Source organism: Pinus tabuliformis, chromosome 6, assembly GCF_031772625.1.
Source record: "Pinus tabuliformis cultivar Carrire ecotype Pingquan chromosome 6, CPIR1, whole genome shotgun sequence".
In the NCBI taxonomy this organism is placed as follows: domain Eukaryota; kingdom Viridiplantae; phylum Streptophyta; class Pinopsida; order Pinales; family Pinaceae; genus Pinus; species Pinus tabuliformis.
In genome coordinates this window covers 1,464,111,539-1,464,126,684 of record NC_142292.1, presented here as the reverse complement: position 1 = coordinate 1,464,126,684, position 15,146 = coordinate 1,464,111,539, and the positions used below count along the sequence as shown (strand labels likewise).

The following is a 15,146-nucleotide window of genomic DNA, read 5'->3' as shown; positions in this document are numbered from 1 at the left end:
ATAATACCAAGCCATGATATTTGTAGCTTGGGTCTTTGAGAAGTATGAGGCATGAAATTGTCATTCATTTGAATTCACTTATTCCATGTGTGGTTAACTATATTGGAGGGTTAAACATAATTCTGAGTTTTTATATCCTCTCTTCCACCAGTACTCTACATTATTTTATGTCTTTTCATTTTCCAAGCATCTTTCAGGGTTCTTTATTGCATATTAGTGCTCTTCTAAGGCAGCACACCATATCGCTTCATCTACCATAATAATTCTTTGGACTCTGATTAGTAGTTTCCATGCATGCTTAATATGCTTCATATGCATTGTTTTTCAAATTTTGATTTCACAGTTTAATATAAACTGGTGATAATTTATTTAAATATTTTATATACACAATGATGCTTGTTTGTTAGGAACACTGTTTATTTTTTGAGCACCATATATGGAACCTCGTTGGTTTCAATCCATAATTGCAGAGAGTCAACCAACCAGACTTTCATTTAATTTTCTAAAATCTCTCACTTTAATCCAACTTCTGAATGTTGTTATATAAATGATCGAACATACACTAATTGTGGCAGCAAACTATCTTGAGGCATTATCTGGGCAGCAAATCATCCTTGAGACATTATCTGAGGCATTGGCCTATCTCTAAGGCATTATCTATAGTAGCACATTAAATCTGAGACTTCACCGTGGCAGCAATATGTCTATGAAGCAATTCTGAGATAGAAAGATACCTCTGAGGCACTGTTGATGACAACAGATCATCCCTAAGGTATCAATTGTGGTAGCAAACCGCCTAAAAGTGATTTTTTTGTGGCAATGAATCACCCCTAAGGTTCTTATGTGGCAGCAAATCATCTTGAGGTATGCTCTGGGGTTTTGAGGCAAGCAAGGTCTGGTTTGGGGTTGATTGTGGCTGCAATGAGATAGTGAAGTAATGTTTATAGGCAGCAAGTAGATATTCTACAGAGATTACTTTTCATTATGCGACAACAATTTAAGACAGTGCATTACCCTTTGTAATATAATCCAGAGAACTCCTCAATGAAATTAGTATTACATGCATAGAAGTTTAAACCAACATATTTTAGAATAATTTTATGGTTTTACACATTTTTCAAATCAGACAAGAAATAATTGAACAAATTCAGTTATGGGAAATGTCATTGTTGGAGAGTGTAGCTCCTGCAAGAGATCAACAGGTAATTTTTTTTTTTTTTTTTATAATTTCATTTGTTATGTTTAGGATCATTATTTTAGAAATGAAAAATAGTTTCATATTTTGGTTGGGTTTTTAATAGTTCCACAATTTCATTGTAAATGCAGGAAGTAAGTGACACAGTGCCTAATGTATCTATAAGGGAACCTTCCTCAATCCCCAAGACTACAACAATATCATCGGCGACCACAAAAGGAATGCAAGAAGTTACAATCTTGCTCAGTTCAGAAGGAAATGTCTTGAAGGGTGAAACGGGGTTGAAATTTTATCACTTTATTATTCATCGTGCAGAACAATTATTTGGAAATACCATCCAAATGGATTGGAGGAAACAAGCCAATTCCAAAAAAGAGGAACTATTTAAAGATGTAGTAATAGCATTTGGTAATCCTGGATTTGGTAAGGAACTTATTTTACACATTGCAATTAAATACATGCACTCAAAGAGGTCTAATTTAAGGACAAAGTTGACAAAAAACTTGATGTATCCACATCCACCTTGGATCACAGACCAAGTGACGTGGGATGAACTTATGAAAGATGCCAAGTTTAAGAGGAAAGCCCTCGGAAATCCAAACTATACGCCATCTGCACAAGGATGAGCTAAGAGATGCCTACAAGATACAAGAAAAGCAACCAAAGATGGGGTGTCAAAAATTGGATCTCACAAATTAGGCTCTGGTGGATGCAATAGTATTCGTGGTGTTATGGTATGTGATATTTCCATCTATTATATTTTCTATTTTAGGCAAAGTAACCATGGTCAAGTTGAGTTAATTGTATCTTATTAGTTATTTTACCTTATAGATATGAATATCTTTGTTAATGTAGGTTCAACAGTTTCAAAAGGAAGCTTCAGAGGAAGACCTAAAATATGCATTATTACATGGTTCCCAAGGTCTTCGCCAACACATGATAAATCGAGGGGAAAAATTAATTACTAGTTATGGATCCGAGGTTAGTTGTTTATAATATTATATAAATAATGCAATAAATCTATTAGAGGTTTTAATGTTATGATAACAAGTTAATGTGTGTTGTGTATAAGAATTAGGTGAAACATCTGGGAGTAAGCATGGGGAGGAGATACAAGCACATGATGATTTTCTTGTTGCACAAAATCATCCAATAGTCATTCCTAAACCTTGGCAAGAAACCATTGTTGAATTTCAGTGAATGGAAGATAGAAATAATGAGGAGGGTGTTCAATGTGATGAGCATTCCACACCCACAATTAATGTAGTGCCTCCCAAAAAAGGACAAAAAGGATTGATATGTGTTAAATTTAAAAACTTGAACGTGCATTGCTCTACCTTCTAAGGAGCACACTAGGTTGTGAGAGTTCGAACATAAACTAATTATGTGTGCAACAAAACAAATTTTGAAGATACTTTGTTTTTTTTATGAGTACTTACATATTATGGGCATCACTAAGACTGTTGCAGGTCCTAACTTGTATTATTTGTTTGATTATGATCAATTTTATATGCTTATATTTGTGTTGTATGTAGATGACCTGGTACTAAAAGTTAGTTAAAAAAACTCTATCCCATGGTGCAAGAAGAAACTGGCATGTGAAGCTGACATGAAGGACATACACCTCATGTGTTATTTCTTGGTCTTGGAGGTTTGGTTGAGTTGAGGTGAGGTGGTCCTTGAATAGGGGTAAGTAAGCAATTGAGATTCTGAAGAAGTTTCGGATAATGGACAATAAACCATAGGCTACTTTTATGATACATATTTTGAAGTTATCAATAGATTAAGATTCAGATTTGGTTGATTCGTCAACATACAAAAAGTATATAGGTTCCCTAACATGTCTGGTGGAATTTAGCAGTGAAATTGTTGTGTGCATAAGATCCCTTGTCTCACAAACAAGGGGGGCTCAGAAACCAATTTAGTGTCCAGCTTGGCTGCTAATATATGGTTGAGCTAAGGTTGCTGAAAATATGCTCCATGGTTTGAGGTATGCAAGGTACTTAAAGGGCACACTGGCACAGTGCTTTGAGCTGCTGCATGCTTTAGTGGATTTTGACAGGGCCAGAGACGCAGATGGCAAGAAGAGTGATTCATGGTTTTGTTTCAGCTTGGGTTCAAATATAATATCTTTTTTAGGATGAGATACCCATGTGTGCAAGTTGAATAAGTCTCTTTTTGGGCTAAAGTAGCCTCTTGTGCTTGGTACTCATGGATTTATGAGTACTTACAGATTATGGGCATCACTAAGACCGTTGCAGGTCCTAAATTTTATTATTTGTTTGATTATGATAAATTTGATATGCTTATATTTGTGTTGTATGTAGATTACTTGGTCCTAACAGTTAGTTTAAAAAACTCTATCCCATGGTGCAATAAGAAACTGGCAAGTGAAGTTGACATGTATTATTTCTTGGTCTTGGAGGTTTGGCTGAGTTGAGGTGAGCTAGTCCTCAAACACAGGTAAGTAAGTAATTGAAATTCTGGAGAAGTTTCGGATAATGGACAATAAACCATAGGCTACTTTAATGATACATATTTTGAAGTTTTCAGTAGATTCAGATTCAGATTTGGTTGATTTGTCAATGTACAAAAAGTAGATAAGTTCTCTAACATGTATGGTAGACTTTAGCAGTCAAATTGCTATGTGGATGAGATCCCTTGTCTCACAAACAAGGGGGGATCAGACACAAATTTAGTGTCCAACTTGGCTGTTAATATATGGTTGAGCTGAGGTTGCTGCAAATCTGCTGAAAATGCATGTGCCATCCTTAGATGTGTTTTTTCTATCCAATTCAGTTAAAAAATTATTTTCTGTCATAGCAGTTCTGCAAATGGTTTTTATTATTTTGGATTGAAATGAAAAATTAAATCTCTAGCTCATGTACTTGCTTTTTATTTGGCTCTGCTTTTACAAATCAATGTCTTACAATGTTTCCAGTTAGCCTGCTTTGTTTTCACTTTTCAATTTCTTATGCTTTGTCCAGTTATTAGGCTGATAGGCCTTCCTATGCATCAACAATTGTCAACACTTTTACCCTTCTCCGTTCGATCAAGTGAGACACTTTCAACCATTGATTTGAAGTGTGACTGCTTTTTCCAAATATCAGTTGAGTTTTTACTACCTTTTCCCATTCTTTTAGGTCACTCTTGAAGATATTTTTACTACTCTTTCCAATTCTTTTATGTCACTCTTGGCCTCAAAGTTAATCGTTTCTTTAGATATTTTTACTGCTTTTTCCCATTCTTTTATGTCACTCTTGGCCTCAGAGTTAATAGCTTCTTTGGTCTGCCAGTTGTTCTTCTTCTTCTTCTTCTTCCCTGGCTTTTGGCAAGCACTATTCTTCTCCACTTTCACTACTCTGTTTGAAGATGAAGCAACCAACCATTACAGGCCTACAGGTTTATACACTTCAGTTATTGGTTCTTCATCATAAACTAATGTTTTCTCCATTCCTATTCCCATTGCATTTGTGGAGCTGCAGCTGCTGAGAAGGGTTGTTGAACTCTTCCTTCGGGGTTTCTGCTTGATTCATTAATTGATAATATCAAAGGCATCATGGAGAGAAGAGAGTTAAAGTCTTCAGGGGCAAGAAGTTGCTTGTAGAATTGCCATATGTTGATCAGGAATGCAGCTGGGTTTTTCTTAGCATTAACTATCTTGGTTGCATTTTCACCTACAAGTGATGTTTCAATTCAGGGGTTACATTTTGCTAATTTCCATTTTACATGTTTAAATTTTGCAGTTTGTTTTCTATAACATGCCAAGATTTATAATATAAACTTATTTTTACCATAAAATTTGGCAAAATTTTAAGTTTTAAGATCAATTTCCATTCTTAGAATTTTCCATCCTTATCAAGGATATGAATACAATATTAACTTAAAATTTATCTACATTGTGTGCTTTACAGGTGCTTATGATCCACTAGATCCAAATAGTAACATAACGATCAAAAGGGATATTGTGTCTTGGACTGCAGATGGATATGTTGCAAGTAATGCCCTTTCATCAAATAGGTCTTGAATTATAATTCCCTTTCCTCATTTTCTTGAAATAGATGTTGAGCTTTTCTAAATTTCATTCCTAGTAGCCTACAAGTTAAATTCTCAAAGCTTGACATGATGACAAATTTGGAAAACCTTCAAGTCAGGTAGAGTTTATTTTGATATTGATGAAAATTTCTGATAAATTGTGTTGTATTGATTTGTATGTTCGATATTTTGAGTAAATACTTCACTCATTTTTAATTAGCTTTATGTCCCTGAAATTAAGTAAGTATTCACTAGAAACATTGGTACAATTTACTAAAAATTCCCTGAAAATCTTCATGCTAGAACTTATTTTACTCTTTGCTGAGTCTAATGAGCTTCCCTCTGTAGGTGGCCGTGACCATGCACAATTTTCAGCAGTACCGCCATATACCAAGCCCCCCAAGATGGACTTTGGGTTGGCACTGGGCAAAAAAGGAGGTCATCTGGGCTGTGGTTGGTGGCCAGACAACAGAGCAAGGAGATTGCTCCAAATGGAAAGCAGGTGTTCCACACTATTGCAAGGACCCCACCATTGTTGATCTCTTACCAGGTATGCCTTACAATCAACAATTTACTAATTGCTCCAAAGGTGGAGCATTGGCATCTTGGGCTCAGGATCCTCCAAATTCCATCGCATCCTTCCGAGTTAGTGTGGGCAATTCAGGGACCACTAACAAAACTGTCAAATTGCCAAAGAATTTCACTTTGAAGGCTCCAAGACCGGGTTATACTTGTGGCCCTGCTAAGATTATTAAACCCAGCCTGTTCTTTAGTCCAGATCGCCGCAAAACCACTCAAGTTCTGAGTAATACACTATTATAATCCCTCATAATTTATATATTTGTGAATGTTTTGTGTTTCACTCTGAGTTGGCTAAGTCTTATATTTGAATTTCCCTTGTCCTTGTGCAGTGACATGGAATGTAACATGCACATTTTCTTAGTTATTGGCTCAAAAAAGTTCAACATGTTGTGTCTCCTTATCATCGTTCTATAATGATACTATAACACCATGCACTACTTGTGCCTGCGCTTGCCGGAACAACATAACTCAACCTGCTTGTATTGAGTATGATTCTTATTCCCTTGCAAATTCATTCAGTTAATTTTAAATTTGCATATTTGTGAAATATTTTAAAATCTAACCAATCGATAGCAGCGACTTCTTTTTTCTTTCTGGTTCATTACATTCCAAAATATTTTCAACAATACGAAGTCATTTCTATCTTTATGGCAGATTGGTAAAATATTTTAAAATCCAATAAATATGTAATTAGGTTACTGTTAATAAGATTTCAAAATATTCTTAAAATCTTCAATCAAATTAAATTCGGCAAAAAAACCCTGATCTTCTACCAAATCTAGATGCATCAGATTCTAAACTGTGCTGTTAATTTGATGCAGTACCGATTCACCAGTTCTTAAGTTGTCGGGGATAAATTCTGCCACAAACACCTTGTAGCCACCACTTCTACGGTGCACCCGTCATATGTGCCCGATCAGAGTACACTGGCATGTGAAGTTGAATTACAAAGAGTACTGGAGAGTGAATATCACAGTGACAAATTTCAATTACAAAATAAACTACACCGACTGGACATTAGTTGCACAGCATCCAAACTTTGATAATGTAACCCAAGTTTTCAGCTTCAACTATGAATCTTTAACTCCATATAGATCGATCAATAAGTACATATTTCAAAAACATTTACTGTTATTGATTTTAAGCATAGTTAATTTAACTATATCTATCAAATCAAATTTTCAGAATATTTTGGAATCTGCAATCAACTATACAGGCTTCTAGTTAATTGTGATTAAAATATGAATTGATGCTATTCACCTGAAGCCTAACCTTATTTCAGATTTAGGGCTATTTTAGAAATTTGATAGAAATGAATGAATTCATCTCATGTCCATCAAATTCGCAAGATCTTCTGAAATCTGCAAAACCGTTAATTGTAATCTATATATTAATAATAATACTATCAATTAAAACTACCTTCGCTTGATCCGGTTCGACGTCTTCTCGTCCAATCCAGCTGGGATGCAGACCCAAACTTGGTTAGCTTTTTCGCTTTTCACTCGTCGGGTGACCAATAAATCACTGTTGTTCGGGTTATTGGGAGGTAGGACAGTCAAACATTAAATGCACTCCGCTGGAGTATGAATGTGCAGATCCTATCATCTTAAATATTTCCGTCATGTAATTCTCTCATCCTGGAATTTGAAACAGAGTTGGATCCTGTTATATTTATTTTGTTTCCCATAAATGTAATATTGGAGGGCAACTCGATTAATGGCAATAATTGATGCCATCCATCATTCAATTTTGATGGCTTTCAAATTTTACAAGTGTTCCAAACAAATCAAAGAAAAACGGAGGAGGTAGTGCAGGCTTTAGGGTTTACAGTGATAGTGCTCTACTTCTTCCTGCTAGGTAAATATCGTGCTTCTGCTGGTTGGTTAAAAAAATTTGTCAGTGAGTAGCCAGGCCAGCTAGCCTTTTCACTTGGTGGAATGTGTGGATTACATAGTGCTTGGCCTTCGTTCCTTCTATTTTTAACAGTTCAAAATGCTATTTAATTTCATTATTTTATCTCAGTGGTTGAGTTTACAAGTTTTTGCAAGGCATGAAATAGATATGTTGTGATTTGTGAGCTGCTTTTCACATCAATATATTATTTCCAGATGACCAGGTACGTGTAGGTTGATACCTTACATCTAAATTAATTATAGAAATTGGTCCTAATTTGTTTCACATAGTTCTAACCAACCATAATCATTAATTAGAAGTGTTGAGAGTGGGGTATGTTTGTCAGAAGGAATCATAGTAGTTGATAAACATCATGGGATCATGATCATATCCATGAATGGCTCTTGGTATGCTATGAGAAAGAAGAATGTTTCATGGAATTTGTTTGCAGATATTTCTATGCATAGTATTTTCATTTCATCTACTCTACCAGATGTTAAATTGTTATTCTAAAGCACCTTATGATTGGACTGTACAAGAAACCTGACATTGTTGTATCTATTTTGTGATGCTATATGTTAATCATTAACAATATTTGATTTCATACATCTTATTCCAATGGTTTTCTATTTTTTCAGGTGTTTATTTATTTATTTATTTTTCTGGCAGAAAAAATGGATAGGGCATGGGCGTGTAGAGATCATGGAATCGAATAGATGGATGGGACTTATAGGGCTTTTAGTAGTAACTATCATCTGCTTCACCTGCCCACCAGCCAGGTAAATTGTTCAATATTTTACTTTTTGTTCGTGGTTCTATGGGTCCAATTCTTCTCTCCACATCATTCCTGAGACATCTGGTAGCTTTTTTTCCTTGAGTTTTACTGTGTTATAAAAAAATCCCTATTTCTTTCAAGATGAGTTCTTCTCAAGCGAGCGTGTTCGAAGATATCTACATGGATCTTTGGACATGGTCTTGAATTCTCTAAATTGGCAATTGGCTCCATGGTATGTTTGCATCTTTAAGATAGGTTACTGAGCAAGATGAGCTCTCTTCGTTTCATCATTTTTCCAGGGGAGCGTGAATCATTTCTTGATTGCATATCTGCTTCTAATCAGTGGATATGTATGAATGTCTTCCTTGCCATTTTTATTGGGCAAGTGACAAGACCTTCCCACCATTGCAAGACACAGCCTTCGATTATAAAGTACAGGGCACATATATCACCTGGCCCTGTTATGCAAAAACTCTAATCAGATTGCCACTGGGGTAAATCTTAGGCAGATCCTATTTCCGGAACTGGGTTGTCCAATTTTGTTCTGCCGTAGGACAACGTTGTAGCTTTTGAAGTCGACATTCTTCTTTATGTGTGTGAGCATGAAGCCTCCTGGGAAAAAGGTGGCTGAAGAAGGCCAGAAAAAGGGTCACTATCATCTCCTTAACTGGTCATCATCTTTATTTCCTTGATTTTTTAGATGGAAATGATTGGTTTGCGCAGTTAATACTGTGGAACACTGGTGTTTATATTTGCTACTTCTTTGCTTTTGAATGGGGATAATGCTCTGGCATTGGAAGGCTGGGTTTTGTTTTTTATGGTTCTGTTATGGCTCATTAATGGATGTGTTTATGGATTGAAATTTAAGGAAAATATGGGTTTACTATAGCATATGAATAGGATGCATCCAAGCATTGAAATTTTAGAAGTTGGGTTTATAACTTTATTGTGCATATGAAAGGGCATGTGTTCATGCTGTTGGAATTTTACTCAGAGAAAAGAAAATATGGATTTGGTATTGCATATGAATGAGATGTATTCTTCGTATATGCTTGGCCAATGGCCATCTGTAAAGGTTTCTTGATTTTGGGTAATTAACTTAACCTCTTGATTTTGGGTACTTAACTTACTCTAAAATGAAATAAGACATTCAATGTGTTCCTTGTAATATAGATATAAACAAAACATCTAAAGAAAAGTAATTGCACAATGATCCAGTCCAAGAAAACAAGGTTTTCCACAAACCAATTAACTCTTCTAGAAAAATTCAACAATTCCAATTTAATAATCCTATCAGCCTCTCCTTGTACCTTTTGGGACAATTTCTAGTTATTTGGTTGCTTGCCTATATGTCCTTGAAATATTCTTGTATTTTTATCTCATATACAAAAATAAGTTTTTGGTTTTGATTGTTTATGTAATTCACCCAATTGCAGGTCTAGTCAATTGTAATCTACCAAGGATCAACTGGTAGGCTTGTTACACATTAAGTTGAAGTGAAGACACTTGTTTCATTGTATTCAAACATGACTCCACCTAGTGTTGATGGTCCAACAAAGATACATGTTCCACCTAGTGCTGAAGGCCAAAGAAACGGAGGACAATCATGCTTTCCTCGTCCACCTCTAAATGAAAGGATTTTTTCATCTCTATCGCGATTTAGCATATGCATGTGTATACTTTGGTCCATTTTATCTTACACTAAGTGCATGTATGCCCAGGGTGTCTTTATATCCTATTTTAATGTTTTGCTGCAATTCCTGTATACATGTTGTACATCCACCATTGTTTACATCCAACACAGAACAGGGCTGTCGGTCATCCCTTTTGTTTAGGAGTTGGAGCATACAAAAAACACGCATCTATTTTCAGTTAGTCTTTAGCAAATGTCAGAGTCTCTTCATAAAAATGCCCTCGCCATTGCTTTATTGAGGCTCGCAAGTGATGATGGTCAATGTTTCTTTCTATTAATCCTAGACTGCCAGCATTTCCAAACATTTTTGAGGTGCTACAAGTCTAATTCATGAAATTGTATATATTCGTATCATTGATTTTGCTAGAAATCTAAGGTTTCCAGCATTTCCATGCATTTTTTATTCTGCTATAATTCTAATTCATATATACACACTATATATACACCATTTTTTACATCCAACTAGGTAATAGGTATATACAATTGTTACACATTCATACTGTTTATGAGATGGAGTGTGCACAACACATGCACTCATCTATTTCCTATCAGTCTTTTTCTAATGCTTGAGTCTCTTCATACAAATGCCTGTGCTATTGTTTTATCAAGATTCATAAGGGAGGATGATCGATGTCTTGCTATAAATGTAAGGCTACCAGCATCTCCAAACCTTGTGACCAGAGGATGTATTCTAAGCCTCCACAGGTTTTTAGTTTTTCGTTTTACCGTTTACAGGGGGTTGATATAGGTGCACCCAATGGAGAGTTATAAAAATTTCCATATTCGTTTGAATATTTTCAAGATTACAATGACCGTAGGGCTCACTAGAGGGGTCTTCCATGGCAGATAGTCCATGCAATGCTAGAATATGGACTCCTAAAAGGTGTGAACCCTGAGTTTAACCAATATAAATTCAAAATCATATAAGCCAATTCTTATTGGGCACAACATTCTTAACATTCTTTGCAATCACAACACCTATGAAACCTGGTATCCAAAAACAGCATAATAAAATAGAGGAGAAAAAATATGGCTATCCAGATTGATATTAGGTAGCTTTCTATTTCACATCTAGAGGGTACCTTAAACTTCTATTTTAAAAAAAATATCACTTACATTTGATGTTTTCTTGATTTGCCCATTTTGTTATCCAATTCTTCTCGTCTCAAATCCATCACTTTTTAGTCTGGTTGGTTCTTTCAGATTAATGCTTCTACTTCTCTATTTCAGCTTTAATGCTTCACCTATTGCTTCTTTGTCTAGGGTATACCTGTTTGTATTCTTTATTTCTGCTCGTGGTCATTTCTGCATCTAGGAGATGGCTTCAGCACTCCCTCATTGCCACTATGACATGATGTACTTTCTATCCCATTAACTATTTTGGTCATCTTTTTTTCACGTGCTTTGTAATACTAAGTACTTTTCCTGTCTATCAGTGGAAATCATGAAGTTCGATGCGTGCAAAGGAGTGTGCTTCCGAATACCCTTGCAAAACAATTGGCTCTAGGAATGATCAAATTCAATGCTAAAGTCATTTCCATTCAACAATCTACAGATTCTTCTTTAACTATAGTAAAACTAGGAGATGGAACGCTTATCAAAGTGAAGGTAGCATCCTAAATCCAAACTTCTAACTCCCATTTGAAGTAGTAAAACTTGGGCGTAAATTTAGTAATGAATTGAATCCCCTTCTACTAAACAAAGGTAATAGTAATAACCCATTGTTGTGGGGAAAAATGCCTATGCAGGACGATCCTATCCACCTAAGGTGTGACAGTGCCTTAGCAACAAACAGAAACAACTATTCTAGTATTCTTCCTTTATGAATTAAGAATGAAGAGAGATGGATGGACTAACCGGTGTCTTCCATTTGTCCCTCGATCCGGTTTCTCTTCTCTTTGAGACTTCCCAGCTACTTGCCTTCTCGCTCGCCCAACTTCAACAGGTTCCTGCAAGATCACAAGAAGAGAACACTACACAAAGACATAGATTCATATTCATAACTAGTTCAGGATTAGAAATAAACTAAACATACTAATGCAATCATACATCAAAGATACATCAGTATATAGGAGAAACCAAGATAGCTTTATTGATGAATAACAAGGTTCAGGAGGAGATACAACCAAGAGAGTTCCAATCCAACATCTACCTCCCAGCGAATGAAATCCTTTCTTCACCTCCCTTCAAAGCATTAAGCACCCAATGATTCCAATCTCAAACCAACAGCAATTCTTTGCAATAACAAAATTCCAGCCTCCTGGATCTCATGGAGGAGAGATCCATATATAGATGTTTGGAGAGAGGATGAGTCAGCTTGAGATCTGACTAGTGTCCTCTCCCTCTGTCAGTTTTTGATTCCACTTGGAGACTAAGAGCCTCTTACTCATCACTTAGTCGAACTCATCAAGGCAAGTGTCATGGAGGAAGATTCTGGAAGCTTCCACAGTCTTTACACCTCGCACAAAGGACCCTGCCATTTGTCATTTCCCGCTCAGCGCACCCTGGTAGTGCTTCCACCTGCGTTGTAATGCAACTAGCCAGTGTAGCTTCTGCATTTCAACGCAGGCAGCTAGTGGAGCCTCTGAATTGATTCTGAATTGACTTGTTTTTGAGCAGTTTCTGGTGGAGAACTTCTGTCAATTGCTGTGGTTTGTTAGCCTTGTTCCTCTAGGGGTAGGAACAACATGTTTAGGGACTTTGGATCCCTTGGATTATGGACATTTCATGCTTATAGCTGTAAGGCACAAACATGTCTATAACAGTTGCCCCCTAAAGTATGAGGCCGTTTATCGGGTGAAATGCTTTATTAGGAGGATCCGAAGTTCTTTCAATGCTAGGAGGAGACCTGTAATACCATACAATACAATACATTATTTTCATACTTTTTTCACGATCTAGCTGAGGCGGGCATTCCCATGCTCAGCTTTATAAATTCATTTTCATGTACATATAACAGACAATCGTCTGATGATAGACTGATGATTCTGATAGAGCCATCATCCTTTTGGTAGGATGGTTATCTGTGCTGTAAAGCTGTACATTTCTATGTCTTTATTTTCTGAATATATATTGCAGCCCGGATGGATGAAACTAGATCCGGGGTCTTCAATCTCGTCCGATCTTCACTCTAAGTACAATTCGATCCATGTGAGAATGGCTCTGAAGTCGAACATGGAAAGACATCGCTTGATTACCAGTCAATGATGTAAACTGTTAACAAGCGCGAGAGGAATCACCGATAATGAAGATGACCCTCAAGGTACTACAATACAATTCACGTGGTGTGAATAGAGGACTTGGCGTCGAACACCACGCAAAATCTTTCGGTCGAAGGTCATTGATGTGTACCTGTCGCCGGAAGTGAGAAACTTGCCATTGAGGCATGCAAGCTTCAAAGTACTGAAGGGGGTGTTCCTAGATCAACTTCTTGGATAATGAGCTGATGTCGACAAGAAGTGATCCGTCAAAGGAGGGCCTTAATGAATCCCACATCAATGACACGAAACAGAGCTAATGATTTTGATGGAGGTGAAAACGATCTGATGACATATAATTCAGGTGGCGGTCATGAAAGAGTATAATGTATGGTAGTGGATGGGACACAGGTGACTTCTCTAAACGACTTCTCTTGAAAATATGGCGACACTTATGCGATGGATCGGTAGCATTACCCCAAATATGGATGGTATGGCGAGACCATGGCGATGTGACCGGTGAATGAAACAACCCAACCCGATTGTGGTACGAAGGAAAAGTGTCATGTTCAAGAGCGACTTGCTAGCATCAAAGTTTTCTTGAGTTTCTCCCAATTTTTCCCCAGTCATTGCTGACCAGTACCTCTTTATTTTTGTCAAGCTTGAGGAGGATAACATATGCTTGTTCTATAACTTGCCCTTTGGGCAAGCCTATCGCTATGTTTTAACGAGCCTAGCGATAGTGAAACTCATTCTCGTCTAAAGACAAGTTTGTCGCTATTTCATGCATTTAACGAGTCTAATGACAAGGATAACTCGGTCCTTTTCATCTTTAGAGAGTCTGAAAAGGTACATAAAGTTAACTCCAAAAGACCTTTTTCGTCATCTAATCCCTTAAGTCCGGAAAAGTATAAAACAATACAGAAGGGATGGATTTTCGATATCTTTAACGAGCCGAATAAAACAAGCGCTCGATCTTTTTGTGCAATAATCCCTCAGGTCCAAAAAGATCAAAATCTAGAGGAGGGATAGCTCTTCTAGTCACTTTATCGAGCTGGAAGGCAAAAACTCAGCAATCTTTTCATATTTCAGGAGTCATATGAAAAGAGCTTAAAGAAGACTCGTCTTTTGAGGAACGAGTGATAAAAAGGGTAGTGGTTGATTCCAGGGAAGGATTGGAATTTCCAAATCACGGCAGTGTCACAAGGATGGCTAGTGAAATCACTCTTCGCAGCTGTTCCTCAAAATGGGTAAACAATCATATGGAGGTGAATGATCGGCCAATGGAAAAGTGGAGGTGATGGGCAAACACGACCAAGGCTTTAATGGCTGATGATATTACATTCACAGTGGTTATTTACCGGAATAGTTCATTTTTTAATGAGCTTAAACGCGGGTGGAAACATTTGCTCGATCTTATGTTTATTTTTTAACGAGCATGAACTATGCGCTAAAACTGCTCGGATCTTGCGTTTATTTTTTAACGAGCATGAACTGTGTGCTAAAACTGCTCGATTAATCCAGTCATATGATAAGAATGTCTCATTAAGATTCTATTTTTTATGGAGCTTCATCTTACAAAGCTTTGCTCTGCATCCTTTCTTTATGCAAGTTAGGAAACGACTAATCCAAAAAACAGATAAATAACCGCTCTTTGCTTGCACTCCAAAAGGTTTGCATGCCCCCAGGCATAAAACAGAGTTTCAAGGTTACCCCTACTTCATCTTCCGCCAAAACATTTGTTTTACCGAGAGAGGCCTACCTCTTACAGGTTAC

The 15,146-nt window shown here is 36.7% G+C and overlaps 1 pseudogene; it reads left to right on the top strand.

Annotated features, from left to right (window-relative positions):
• The first annotated feature begins 4,757 nt into the window (after positions 1-4,757).
• Positions 4,758-7,036, top strand: LOC149264162 (protein COBRA-like; annotated as a pseudogene).
• Positions 7,037-15,146: the final 8,110 nt, after the last annotated feature.